The sequence below is a fragment of the Fulmarus glacialis genome, unplaced genomic scaffold (genome assembly GCF_000690835.1).
Source record: "Fulmarus glacialis isolate BGI_N327 unplaced genomic scaffold, ASM69083v1 scaffold18474, whole genome shotgun sequence".
NCBI classification, from domain to species: Eukaryota; Metazoa; Chordata; class Aves; order Procellariiformes; family Procellariidae; genus Fulmarus; species Fulmarus glacialis.
Window position 1 is genome coordinate 91,835 of NW_009206361.1, and position 6,000 is coordinate 97,834.

Below are 6,000 nucleotides of genomic sequence, written 5' to 3' on the forward strand. Positions count from 1 at the left end.
AACAAGTGACTTATTCAGGCATTGGACCCAGTCAGTCTTCACACAGCTGAACATGTTTACAGACCTTCTTCCTATAGATTTTCCACACAGAGCTATCCAAGCGTGCACACCTACTGTGTTTTGAACACAGACCTACTTAGCAAATTACCTTAATATACTCTACGACTTTGCCGCATACAGCTTTAAAAGCCTTCTCTCAAAAAGGAAAAGCAAAACCCCAAACCCTAATGGTACAAAAAAACCAAAGCATCTTCTAATTGTCTAAACTAGAGAGTGGTATATAAGTGAAAGGAAAACAGATTTTGAAAGTTTGTAACACTTTTATACATTACTCTGTTTAATCTCCCCTGCTCTTGCTTGGGGCAGACATCCTTTTTTTTCCTTCTTTTTCTCTTTTTACAGGTACAATCCCCTTTGTATCTGTCTCTCCATACAAGCCCCTGCCTTAGTGGAAACTCAAGTTGTGACTAAATAGCAAAGTAAATCCCATTTATGTCTTCTTTTACCAGCCCCAAATGCTACTGCTAAATGACAAAAAGACTATCCAGCGCAGGACCCCTGCTGGGTCAGTGACACCAGATGGCAAGGATGGGAGCTGAAGAGGAACATGAGGACCAGCTTTGGTGGCAGCAAACCTTGTCATTTCTGGTCACCCATGAAAGGGCAAGGGGGTCACTGTTCCCTCCAGCCACCAAGTTACCCTTTTTCTCCTTTGCGCCACAGCTGGAAATCAGATTCTCCTTAAGCTCTCCTAAACTCACTAGAAAAAAAAAAGAGAGAAATACCTCATTTTTGTATCAGGGTAATTTTATGCTGCATTAGCTCAGCTAAGCAGCTTGCAGAGGGGTCCAACAAGAGCACGTGGCAGCACAAAGTACACACTGGGGACAGAAATGGAAAGAAGAGCAGGATGCTCCTTTTGGTGGCAGAGAGCTATTAAACCTGCTTACTGCAATTCTCTCTCGAAGCCAGTGCCTTAGGCAACAAGATGTTCACTTATTTGTGACTTATTTGTCAATTATAGCGGCATTTTCCTAACTTGGGAATAAATCTGCTTTCTCCACACTGATTCCTTTTTAGGAAAACCGGGCAAGATCCCTCATTAATTTCCCCACTATACTTTCTACATGTTGTTAGAGCCCTGTTTTACTTTGGTATTTTAATCAAATTCAACTGTATTTCATCATGCATGTTCCCTACTTCACTGAAAAGTCATGATTCCTCACTTGCCTAAAAACTTCTAGTGACTATTCAAGAATTAAGATGCAATTTTGCTACGAATGCTTGAGCCAAATTACTGCACAGCTGCGGGGGACTTTTTCTCTCCCAACTGACTGGTAAGTTGCTGAGGCTTTGTAAGATTTCCCTAATAGGCAACTCTTCTTCCTTTCCTGTTTTAATGAATGGCAAAAGAGTTAACTTGGGGCCATTTAAAGCACCAACATTGGCAACTGTGCTGGAAGCCACTGAAATGACTGGGACAGCATCGCAGAGCTATTGTTTTAGATGCTGCAAGTTTCCTTTGAAATCGCTTGAGTCATGCCTTTAATTTCCCCCCCCGCCCTCTTTTGCACTACAAGACCCTTTCTCTAAATAAAAGCTGAACTCTCAGAATATCTGGGGTATCCAATAATGTTTTCACTACTGCAATTTAAGGAATTGCACTCTATGCTTTTAAATTTAATACCCCAATATTAACAGCACGTAAGTCAGCGATTCCTTAACACTACATCGAAATGTTTGCTTAACAAGAACTTTAAAAATAGAACAATGGAGAGGTTTGCAAAAAACAGCATTCTACCCCCTGAAAAATACTGTGTAAGCACAAGGCTGACATTACACTAATCTTGTATTCAGTCAAATCAATGCCTCTCCCAATTTCTTTTGGCTGTATCTCTTGGTTAAAAAAAAAAAGAAAACCCTAAACTAAAGGCTTCACTTATATAATTAGAAAATACTTAATTCTGTACTAGCTTTACAGCTGTAATAAATTGTGTCAGGGGAAATAACTAAATCAATTATCAAATAGCTTATTTTCATGTTATTTACCTTGATATAAATTACTCAGTTCAAGCAATTAATACATAGTTTTAAACTGTTTATTCATCATGCTTCTTTCAGAACATGAGAAAGTCATTATGCAAAGGTTCTTCATACATATAAAGAGAAAAAAATCTAAACAGTATTTAATATTGTTATTTATTTACAGTTACATTGCATTAAAAGATTTTTCACTTACCAGTCAGCTATACATCCTGTTATTAAGTGGCCGAAGATTAATCCTACCAGTAGGGAGAATTTAGCAATGTGGACTTTCCAGGCAGAATCACAAACAAGATCCCACTGGAAGAAAAAAAGACAGATAAACAGAAATAAATTAATTATTCTTGGATGTGTTTAAACATACTAACATTGGTGCAGAGCTTCTACCAAATTTCATTCCTAGCACAAGTGCATGGAAATGGCAGAGGAAAGCTTTCCCCCCCTCAAGTCAAAACCCGGATCCCAAGAAGCAAATTAAAGACTTGTTTACTCCAGTGAGTTTTATCAGGCCCTTAACTGTAAAATGACAATATCCAATGCTTAAGTCTCCCCCTCTCCAGGCCACATGAATTTAGACAAAGGGATGTATCTCCAACATTGGCAGTACTGACGCAGCTGAGCGCCTCACTGTAGCAGCCCCAGACACCTACTACCAGGGCTCCGTGAAGCTCAGCGGCAGCGAGCCTGAAAATTTAAGAGCAAGTTCTCCTACCGACCTCCTCAGGGCTGCTTGGAAACATGGGGAAAAGCAGCTGCTTTGCCACAGACCCCTGATGGCCATTAGCTCCAGGCTCCCATGGACAAAGCCATCAAGACACTTTTGCTTTCAGAAAAGCATCCCGGTTCCCCAGGCGGTGGAAGGGGATGAAGACTGACTAACAGCATGGTCTGAAAAGCCAGGTCCTGGCATGGAGCCAGACAGGGCAGCCAGAGAGCCCAGCGCAGCCACGCGACTCCTTGGGATAGCAGCTCCCACAGCGGCATTTCACAGCTCAGAGATCAGGCAGGGGCTGAACCTCCACGCTAAAGCTATGCCTGATACTGAAATTACCCTTTCTGCCCAAATGATGAGAAAATGGACCATTTCAGGCACCCCGTCATTAGGGCACTGCCTTATTCCCATGAGAAAGATGGGAACAGCAAGGTTTCTAGTACGGCTTCCCTCTGAGGCATTAGAGTGAGCCTCAGGAGAGCCAGGCTGCATTCCTGGCTTTAGCCCAACATCCTCATTGCCCTCAGACATGTAACTTAATCTCTCTTATGTGTAAAGTGTGGATAGTACTAGTATACCCTTGAATAAATGTAGGAAGATACGTTTGTTCGTGGTTTGTGAAGTGTTCAAATATTGATGGTAATGGGAACCATGCACATTTCATGAAAAATAAGTACAGCTAACTTCGGAGAGTCAGATACTCCAGAACTGAAACTTGGCAGAATAAATGGCTGTTCATGTGTAATGTAATAGTAGCAGACCTCCTGACACCAGTAACTCAAGTTTCACGGCCAAAAACGCAAAGTAAAGTATGCAATTTATTTTGAAGCGTCAGATGCAACTTCAAAAGAAAGCTTCCCACAAAAGAGTTCAATTAGGTGTGCTGCACTTTTAAGCATTTCCATGACATGCAGCCCTTCCACAAACAAGGCTGGCTCTGACTCACCCCTCTGGTTCAACATCACAAGAGACGTCCTCCCTACAGTATACCTTCTCACCAAGAGGTATAGCACTTCTGTGGCCAAAATAAACGTGCCAGCTTTCAGGCTTAGGCTTTTTGTTTTGGTTAAATGTATTTTTGAGTACCTCACTGCAGTGACTTGTAGAAGTTGGTACATATATGTCTGATCCTCCAACCTACAGACTGAAGGCACTAAGAAACCGAAAGCAAGTAGTATGAACAAGTATTTTTTCCACCAAATAGCTATGAATTATTTGCAGCAAACAGCTCAGCAAGGCAGTGAGAATTGCTCTCCAAAAATGCTGACTTTTTAGAAGTACTTAGCATGTGGGGGAAATGTAATTCTTAATATTTGCAATTACAGAACCAATGTCGAGTTAGCAAAGGAAAATATCTGACCAGACAAGCCGCAAACAAAACAAAATTCGGGAGATACATCTGAGCTCCAGGCAGTCTTTCAAATGCTCTGAGTTTATTTTCACAATCCAGAAGGTGTATATGCTGCTTAAAACTGAGAAATCATTTTTGTTTGTAGAGAACAAATTAAGTTTATTAAAAATAGTCATACTTACACATGAACACTTTTTTAAAGGCAATCTCTACAATTTTTAATTTTTTTGCTGTCAGAGGAGTGGTAATGTCATCCAAGCGCAAAAAGAAAAAGCGGATATCCTGATGCCTTTTCATTTTCACAGCTCACTATTGCTAGTCAAAGAGAGCCAGCGCTTGCACAAGCCCCAGGCAGAGAATGTGCAGTACCAGATTACACGTAGGTAAAGGTTCATGGTTGGAAGAGCCAAAATCTCATGAAGGGCTGTTGTGAAATTTCGGGCCAGGACAACAGATGTCAAACCACTTTGACACACTGGCACACAGGGTAAGAGTTTAAAAGCGGAAGAAAAGTCAAGCTATCAGCATGTCCTTCAGTGGTGCCTAAAATGCACCCACTCCTTTTGATAACTTATCTGCAAGTCATCGTTTGTTTGTTTGTTTTTAAGGCTATGGCCCAACTCCCCAGCTGCTCTGAAAATAAAAACATGTATTTCCTTGCAAACCCGGCATCTGGCCCTTTCCTGCCCTCAGTTAAGCGCTCGCTCTGCGAGCCAGCGTAAACCAGAGCCCATAAGGGCAGCCTAACATGGGTGCTGACAAACACAGGCAGCCCCTGACCTTCCCCAAATCTCTTGCTCTCCAAAACCCTCAGAACTCGTAAATAGGGAAATGGTGAAATATTTCAACAGTTGCGTTAGCACAAACTTCCAGAGAATCTGCCACGACCCCAAATTGCTCACTCAGTACTAAGAGCTCAAGCATACCCCAGTTTCTCCTCCGGCAGCTGTCAAAAACCAGAGGGAGGTTGCCGTGAAGCAGTTATCCAAAATAAATTCAGCAAGTGGTAGGTGCCACCAGGGCATTGGACTCGTAAAGAGAGAGAAAAATAAGGCGAGGGCACAAAAGAAAAATGGATGCTGCAGTCAAAAGCAGCCTCAGGTAAAGATGATATTAATAGGACAAAATACATATTTAATAGCCAGCGTACCGTCCCCACCCATCTTAACACCGCAGCAGAGTAAACCAGCAAGGCTTTGTCAAGCTGAAAGTGCAGTAATTTTGCCAGAGACCTGCGCTCCCCCTTCCTTTCCCCATGGAAGAGCCAAAGGCAGAGGACTGCAGCCTCAGCTTTGAAGAGCTAGAAATAAAACAGGAACCACTATATAGCATCAGTGCTGCCTCTTCCCTTACGTACACTGGGCTCGACAGAGTAGAGCGTATTCGACACGTGCCTGCACTGCACGGCTGTGCCCAAAGCCGTGGCAGGTCCTGCTGTAAGCGCCAGTAGTTTCATCCCACAAACACAACACTCAGATTTGCTCCACAGGGAAAGGAGTGACAGGTTTCCATGTCCCTGCAGAACAAAACGCTGGGCTGGTCAGCACTGATGACGGTTCAAGTGGCACTCCAAGTAAATCTGCACTGGGAGATTGTTTTGGCTGGAGACTAGACAGTAATCCTCTACCGCCTTTTACAAAAGGTAGATTAATCCGTTAAAAGCAGGGAGACCATTAAATCCTGTAACTGCTCTGGCTGAATCCCCTGGTGTCCCACTTGGGAGTTAACAGCGCCCATGAAGGAGGATGCTACTAAATTTACAGTGCTCCCTGGGATTTCTCTTTGTGTCCCTGGGTTTTGTCTGTCTTTCTGTCCTCCATCCGTCCTCCTAATGGAAGAGATCTGATAAAGTGACTCGCTAAACCAATAGGACTGTATTGTTATGCTGAAACAA

General features: G+C 42.7%; 1 protein-coding gene across 1 annotated transcript in view; it reads right to left on the minus strand.

Moving 5' to 3' along the window:
• Window positions 1–2,341, minus strand: part of SLC22A23 (solute carrier family 22, member 23) — an 87,803-nt gene extending 85,462 nt beyond the window's left edge. The window contains exon 1 of the mRNA XM_009575722.1: window positions 2,240–2,341. The gene's annotated coding sequence lies outside the window, so the exon portion shown is untranslated. The remainder of the gene's footprint in view (window positions 1–2,239) is intronic.
• Window positions 2,342–6,000: the final 3,659 nt, after the last annotated feature.